This window comes from Eptatretus burgeri, unplaced genomic scaffold (genome assembly GCF_056783735.1).
Source record: "Eptatretus burgeri isolate ZD-2024b unplaced genomic scaffold, Ebu_testis_v1 Ebu_testis_scaffold_63, whole genome shotgun sequence".
In the NCBI taxonomy this organism is placed as follows: domain Eukaryota; kingdom Metazoa; phylum Chordata; class Myxini; order Myxiniformes; family Myxinidae; genus Eptatretus; species Eptatretus burgeri.
The window spans coordinates 101,641-110,453 of NW_028222013.1; the positions used below are offsets into that span (position 1 = coordinate 101,641).

Below are 8,813 nucleotides of genomic sequence, written 5' to 3' on the forward strand. Positions count from 1 at the left end.
AATATGCAGCCAAACAATGCACATAACAACACAATATGCAGCCAAACAATTCACATAACAACACAATACGCAGGCAAACAATGCACATAATAACATAATACGCAGGCTAACAATCCACATAGCAACACAATATGCAGCCAAACAATGCACATAATAACACAATACGCAGCCAAACAATGTACATAACACAATACAGAGCCAAACAATGCACATCACAACACAAGATGCAGCCAAACAATGCACATCACAACACGATATGCAGCCAAACAGTGCACATAACAACACGATATGCAGCCAAATAATGCACATCACAACATGATATGCAGCCAAACAATGCACATCACAACACAATATGCAGACAAACAATGCAAATAACACAATACGCAGCCAAACAATGCACATCACAACACAATATGCAGCCAAACAATGCACATAACAACACAATATGTAGCCAAACAATGCACATAACAATACAATATGCAGCCAAACAATGCACATAACAACACAATATGCAGCGAAACAATGCACATCACAACACAATATGCAGCCAAACGATGCACATCACAACACAATATGCAGCCAAACAATGCACATAACAACACAATATGTAGCCAAACAATGCACATCACAACATAATATGCAGCCAAACAATGCACATCACAACATAATATGCAGCCCAACAATGCACATCACAACACAATATGTAGCCAAACAATGCACATCACAACACAATATGCAGCCAAACAATGCACATCACAACATAATATGCAGCCCAACAATGCACATCACAACACAATATGCAGCCAAACAATGCACATAACAACACAATATGCAGCCAAACAATGCACATAACAACACAATATACAGCCAAACAATGCACATAACAACACAATATGCAGCCAAACAATGCACATAACAACACAATATGCAGCCAAACAATGCACATAACAACACAAATACAGCCAAAGAATACACATAACAACACAATATGCAGCCAAATAATGCAAATAACACAATATGCATCCAAACAATGCACATAACACAATATGCAGCCAAACAATGCACATCACAACACAATATTTAGCCAAACAATGCACATAACAACACAATACGCAGCCAAACAATGCACAACACAATATGCAGCCAAACAATGCACATAACAACACAATATGCAGCCAAACGATGCACATAACAACATAATACTTAGTCAAACAATGCACATCACAACACAATATGCAGCCAAACAATGCACATCACAACACAATATGCAACCAAACAATGCACATAACAACACAATATGCAGCCAAGCAATGCACATAACAACACAATATTCAGCCAAACAATGCACATAACAACACAATATGCAGCCAAACAATGCACATCACAACACAATATGCAACCAAACAATGCACATAACAACACAATATGCAGCCAAGCAATGCACATAACAACACAATACTCAGCCAAACAATGCACATAACAACACAATATTCAGCCAAACAATGCACATAATAACACAATACGTGCCTCACAATGCACATCACAACACAATATTCAGCCAAACAATGCACATAATAACACAATACGTGCCTCACAATGCACATCACAACACAATATGCAGCCAAACGTTTACTCCTAAATAATTTGTGTCACCTTTCTGCAGGCTTCCCTTTTCTCACCACCTGTGTATTATATCGTTCTGGGTAAAGTTTTGATTATGCTGCTTTAAATCTCTTCAGTCTTCAACGTCAGCGAATAATTTACTCCTCTACTTAATTTCCCCCGCCGCTCCGACAAAGTCAGAGATGGGGGACATTAACATGAACTCCGTCCGACCGATCATCCGTCCATGTACTTTTGTGTTTGTGATATTTCAAAAACCATTGAACATTTCGCTTTCATATTACACAGATCTATTTCTCATACCACCCAAAAGGTAGAGGACCTCGAGTATCATGTCCTTGTTTGAACTAGCAACAGAGAGCCATGAACTTGTGTCCAATTAGATCGTAAGACCTCATGTGTAATTAAATACTTTTTTTGTTTTCTACATCTATTTTGCACTTATATTTTCACCTCATCTAAACCTGTTCTTGTTCTTCCTGTTGAGAATTGTGTAAAAATCCATAATCTATGTTAATGAAAAATATCCTCCATTTTTACAGCACCAAGTAAGCAGCAGCCAGCAGTCGTGGAACCCATGAGGAAGATGTCACAGCCGTCCATATTGGAAGCACCCACGGGCAGGCAGGCTGCATTTCCTGTTGAGAGGAAACAGGATGCCCTGGCTGCTGGGGCTGCACCGTCTCGCCAACAGCAGAAGGCTGCACCAACTTCCCAGGGGCAGTGCTCTGTACCGGCAGTCCGGAGGAAACAACCTATACCTAGGCTCCAGAGACCATATCAGGCGGCACCAACTCTCCTGAGGAACCAAGTGGCACCGGCTTCCCAGGAGGAACAGATTGTACTGGCTCGCCGGTGGCAACAGTTTACACTTAGCCTGCAGAGAACGAATAAGGCGGCACCAACTTTTCTGAGGAAGCAAGTGGCAGCGGCTTTCCAGGAGGATCAGACTACACGAGCTCCACAGAGGAACGAAGTGGCACCGGCTTCCAAAGAAGATGTGGTACCTCATCGCAGGAGGAAAGTGGTTGGCCAGAAGAGAAAAACGAAGAGGATAAATCGCTGAATATGACGAGGTAACCTTTCCCACTTTAAAATGTTCACAATTTGTTACCCCGCATCGACAAAGCGAATGGCGGGATTAAGTGATTGGTTCATGTCCGTCGATCTTATCAGTTTATGATCGAGGAACAACTTATTTAAATTGAATGTTGTATTTTGAACATGAATAGGAAGACGAGTCTTTCCTTTTACCGTATGTTGGCACTGAATTCGTCCCGATCGCACATGTGCAGAGAAAGGCGATAATTTTTCTACTTTATCTGTCTGTCTGTCTGGGAGTAAAACAAAATTTAAAATCATTCCAGACAGAAAACTTACCGTTTTCACGGATGTCATAATGGACACAAGCAACAGGCACGAAGAACGAATGTAACGTGTTCGATCGGGTGATGTAACACACACTGGGGAAAATGGCGGTGAAACCCGGAATTAATTTATTTAGATCTAAATCTAAATCTTTATTTAAATTGAATTTGATACTTGAAGACTGTGGAACACAAATCGCCTTCAGAATACTTCGAAGAACCATGCTATACAGTATATCGATGTGTAGCATGAGACGGCGTGGCCTGTGGGATGTGCATATCGAGTGAAGAAGTGACCATCAATATGGCGATGTACAGTACGATGCCGATCGATGGTGTGTGTTGTATGGTGATCAATCAAGTCTCCATCTCCTGAACCGCGACTCGGCGTCGTCTTATTACAGTGTATTAGGGTAGTTGGTGTACGACTGCTTCAGTTGTGCTAAATTTCCACACTTTTTTAAAACCAATCTTTGAAATCGTTATTTTATTAAATGTGACGTACGGGAGGGCCTTGCTGTTCGTAGGTTTCCCCTTCGTGGATTCGCTCTATTGCGATGAATTCATTCAGAGGCAAAGTTTGCAGATTGCAGTCAATGCACTCGAATAATTGCGGGTTGGTGAAATAGTTTCCACATTTATTCACCAAATTAATTAACATGGATTGTCTACACAATAACACTCATCATCATCATCATCATCATCATCATCATCATCATCATCATCATCATCATCATCATCATCATGTCTTTATCATCGCCAGCATCAACATCGCCATGACATCATTGGATCAACTTTATCATCATTATAATAAAAGGTAAGTTTCATGATCTTAATAACGCAAGAAAAAAACTTTATTTTATCTTATTGATTCAGTAAAATAAGCCTGTTGTTGCCTTAACGGTTAAGGTGGCTGCACGAGCTTTAGATCTCAGGGTCTTGAGTTGAAATCCCACTCAGCTATTGAATTAATACTAGGTGGGGTTAACTCGACCTGTCATCCTTCCGAGGCCGGCAAGATGAGTGCCAGCATGCTGTTGTACTGTGTCGGAGTGGCGACCCCGTCCAGGATTGTGCCCAATATCCAAGAAGACTGCTGAGGCAGTCAGTACCAATGCTCTGCATAGAGTGTGGTCCCAATGGATGGATGGATGGATGGTCTTGAGTTTGTGCCCCTGTTGTGCTTTTGAAATAACACCATGAGCTCCGTACAAAGTTATAAAAACTCAAGAAAACAAACAAGTTGAAGTCCCGAACCATATTTTCCCCATTACCCCCAAGTTTGCAGATTTTCGGCTCACAGGGATTTTAAAGAATGTAACCCCTGCGAATGGGAAGGCCGTGCTGCATGTACCTGAACATTGTGTGGGGTATCGTGTTCTCTGAACCCTCTTGTTATCTCCGCCGTGGAAGGTGAAGGAGGTTATGTTTTCACCCCTTTCTGTCTGTTTGTTTTTGTCTGTAACACGATATCTCAAAAAGTTAGGGACGGATCCGGATGAAATTTTGTGGACAGGTTCGGTGTGTGACAAGGACGAACTGATTAGGTTTTGGTGAAGATCCAGATCCGGATCCGACAACGAGAATTTTTAAAGTGATTCTTCACCATTGAGAGATAGGGTGAAACCGAGAGATAGCACGATATCTCAAAAAGTTGTGGATGGATTCGGAGAGGTGTCCACCAGTTTTGCACAGTGACATGGTGAAATCTTTACCCATTCTTCACTTGAAAATTGCTCTCGTTCTGCCAAGTTTGATGGAAATCATCGATGTACTGCAATCTTCAAGTCTCATCATAAATGTTTTATTGGGTTCAAGACTCCACCCTCTGCCATTCCATCTCTCATCCCTCAGATCAGAAGCAGCAGCTTCTTCACTCTCTGCAAATCTTCATAAAATCACAAACTGGTCCAACACTGGAACATGTCTTTCAGTCCTGTCAAATCTCACACTCTCACAATGTCTCTCCAAAAGGACCATTTAGAACCCCTCCCTACCCCCCCCCATCTACGTTCTCAACAATCCTCTGGAAGAAGTCCTTTCATTCAAGCTTTTGGCTGTCACTATCTGCCATGATCTTTCCTGGGAAAAGCCACATCTCCAAGCTGGCCTCCAAAACCAATAGCCGACTGGGCTTCCGACATTGTGTAAAGTCCTTCCTCGGCCCACCTGAGCTCCTGACCACATAACAAGCTTTCATCTGCAGCCTGATGGAGTAATGCTCTCCACTCTGAGCTGGTGCTCTCGCCTCTCATCTCTTCACGCTGTGGAAGCCAAGGCATTAAGGATCATTGGTATCTCCGGCGATGAGTCTGAGTCTTTGTGTTTGTCACTTTCTCACCGCAGGTAGTTCTGTGGTCTTTCTGTCTTCCACCATCTTCTCTCCGGTCTCGAATCCCCCCCTCCCCGCTCTGTCTGCGATCTGTCCCGCCCATATTTCTGCAAGGTGCTCAAGGTCTATCAGCATCCCCCTTCTGGTAAAACTACCAACATCAAGAATAACTGCTCACCTTCACGATTTCATTCCTCTTTTTTTCACCACCTTTGGAGCAAACTCCCACACTCCATTCTGACTCTTCCCTCCAGGTCTTCAAAATAGTTATTCACCACCACCTATCTTCCCATATCCAAAACCTCGATTTGTTCTTCCCCCAGTAATCCACCCCAAATTCCCTGCTTTCCTTCCTGAAAGTCCCTGTCGTGTCCATCTTGTTTGCCCCGTGTACCCCGCCCCGCCCCACCCCTCTCCCTTCCACAGGTCTCCTCATATGTCTGTTCCCCACTGTTTTGTGCTTCCCTCTCCCATCCCTCTTGTCTCCTGCTCCCCTTGTTATATGTTCTGTGTGTTAGCTCTTATACGAGCCTTGACGTCTTGGTAAAAAGAAGTCAGGACTTCACTGGGCCACTCAAGAACATTTATTTTCTTCTTATTCAGCCACTCCATTGTGGCGTTAGCTTTGTGCTTCAGGTCAATGTCCTGCTGAAACGTGAATCTCCGACCCAGTTTCAGATTCATGGCTGACCCAAGCAGGTCTTCATCAAGGATTCTCCTGTACTTTGCACCGTCCATTGTCCCTTCTATCCTGACAAGCTTGCCAGTCCGTGCCGATGAAAACAGCCCCATGACATGATGCTGCCACCTCCATGCTTGACAGTGGGGATGGTGTTGACTTGCTGACATGTTGTGTCCTGAATCAACACTTCTCCAAAGTATTGACTCAGGGGGTTGAATACTTATGTAAATGAGATATTTCTGCATTTCTCTTTTGATTAATTTGTAAATATATTCTAAAAATATGTTTTCTCTTTGTCATTATGGGGTATTTTGTGTCGATTGGTGACAAAATAATTAAATTTGATCCATTTTAAATTCAGGCTGGAATTCAACAAAATGTGACAAAAGTCAAGGGCTGTGAATACTTTCTGAAGGCACAGTGTATGTGTGTGCAAGCGTGTGCACATGTGAAAGTTGCTGTTGTTGGCTGCAATCTGGTGGAACGGAAACCTCCCTGATCTCGTGTGTGTCGTCGGTTGTTATCTCCATTTTCCGGTTTCAGGGGATGGACCGAAGTCCTCCCAGGACTCAAAGTATCCATCTTCGCTTCGGTGAGGGATAACGGTTCACGGAGCAAGCTGTTCATCTTTGCTCTCAAAGTTTTGGCCCGAGGGCTCTTTTCAGGATCGTCACCGAACCCCGGACAGCCTCCAATTGTCGTTAGTTTGTGGTAATATTCCCGGGGATGTTTTTTTTAAATGTCACTGAGGTTCTTCTTCATTATTCCTCTTGCTCCAATTATCACTGGTGACGCTCTTCAGCTTCCAAGCTCTTTTGATCTCATTTTGAGGTCTTGGTGTTTGGTCGTGTCCATGCGTGCGCTCGCGTACACGTGCGATCTATTGTTTTTATTTTATTCCCATGCAGACACAAAAAATGCACTGGATGTGGAAACTCCATCAAGGTAAGTCAATGTTAATGTACCTTTTCATTTCCTCGTTCTATTTGCCATTCATAATGAGGGGGCAGATTTAATCGAACTTACAAACACATTGAACAGAACACCACACATCAATGTTTTATTCGCTTCAGGTAAATTATCCTTCCTGGTTTTGATAATTTATAAGTTTATCTCTGACTATGTTAAGCACAATGGAAACAAAGAACCATTTCCTCTGGGTTAATCCATTGGTGTTCCCATCTGAACCCCGAATTTATGTTGCGAAGGAAGACGGGTTCCTTCACAACATGTGTACAAATCCCACATTCAACGCCATTGTTCATTGTCTCCTTCAACCGTGCTGGCACTCAACATAAATGGTCATGAATTGATCAAATAATCATTGCAATTGTTGGATGCCTCAGCCTCATCGTCCAGGTATGCAAGTGATATAAGCTCACAGGGTATGGCTACCAATCTCGTTGGAGAACCATTCCAGAGTTTATTTTGGTTGAAAATGTCCAAGTGATAAAATACAGTCCCGAACGGAGTTCTATCTCGGATTGAACAAGTGATGCATCACAGCAGGAGGCCATTTACTCAAGGATTCATTGATTCTTGGTGGAGGAGTACACCACGGGGTTGTGCTTTTGCTAAGTCAACCTTGAGAAATGTCAGTTTTGAAGTGAATAAAGATATCCTGAAACGAGGTTCTCTCTTTATGTGTCATGTTTGCTGCTCTTTGTGTTACAGACCATAAATGGCTGCAGTCAACAACAATGCAACATTTGCTGTCAGTGAAAGCTTCCGGTTAAGATCGGGTACATTACACGGAAGTAGACAAATAATAAAATTAATTTCAGTTAACTTAAGGAGTTGTAACTCCATCTGAAAATGATTTTGTTTACTCCTTCACAGACTGCACGGCCAAAAACTCCACGAAGAACAGAAGCACCGGGAGACGGGATGGTGGGATCCCGGAAGTGGATGCTCTTGTGTCGATCATCGAATCGCAACAGCATCAGACATCACAATCACCAGCTCAGCAGAATCAGATGGTCATGCTGTTGAGTGGTGATGTTTTATCCACAATGACGCAGGATGTTTTCAGATCGATCATCGGGGACCAGATCAAAGACCAGAGAGAATGTGCCTCTTTAAAAGTTTTCAACAATCCTTAATTTGATGTCTTGTTGGTTCACAAGAAACAATCAGCAAGTCAACATCATGGTTCCTGCAATTCATAGGTACATTTGGGCACCTGAACCCAAACCTTGTTCTTTCCCATAACCCAAACCTGAACCCAAACCTCGTTCCATAACTGCCCCACAACAGTCCCCTTCTTCATGTAAAACTTCCTCCAGTGTGTGTGGTTTTCTTTTCAGGTGGAGAAATGTCTCACAATCTTTTCTTATTTTCCAGGTAGTTCCAATAATTGACTCGAATCTGCTGATGCTGAACTGTAATCATCAAAACTTCTTCCTCTCCTGTCTGTTCTTTTCCAGATAGTTATTTGTGGGCTTCCATGATGCAAGCTGGCAGCTTTCAGACAAATAACTCCTCACTGTGACCTCCCATTTCCCCTACCAAATGTTTGACAATATAGCCCTTCTGTCTAGGTGACTCCAACAAATTTCTCCAAAGCTGCTGACCCAGAACTCTAATCATCAAAACATCTTACTTTCCTGTCTGTTCTTTTCCAGATAGTTATTTGCAGGGCACCATGATGCAAGCTGGCAGCCTTCAGACAAGTATCTCCTCACTGTGACCTCCCCTTTCCCCTCACAAATGTCTGACAATCTTGCCCTACTCTCGAGGTGACTCCAACAAATTTCTCCACCACAGCTGACCCGGAACTCCAATCATCAAAAACTGATCCTCTGCTCCT

General features: G+C 42.9%; 1 long non-coding RNA gene across 1 annotated transcript; it reads left to right on the forward strand.

Annotated features, from left to right (window-relative positions):
* Positions 1-2,520: 2,520 nt before the first annotated feature.
* LOC147007642 (uncharacterized) lies at positions 2,521-8,535 on the forward strand. Its single transcript, XR_015054046.1, has 3 exons — positions 2,521-2,699; positions 7,679-7,746; positions 7,844-8,535. It is a non-coding gene; the product is annotated as an uncharacterized LOC147007642 (long non-coding RNA).
* The last annotated feature ends 278 nt before the right edge of the window (positions 8,536-8,813 follow it).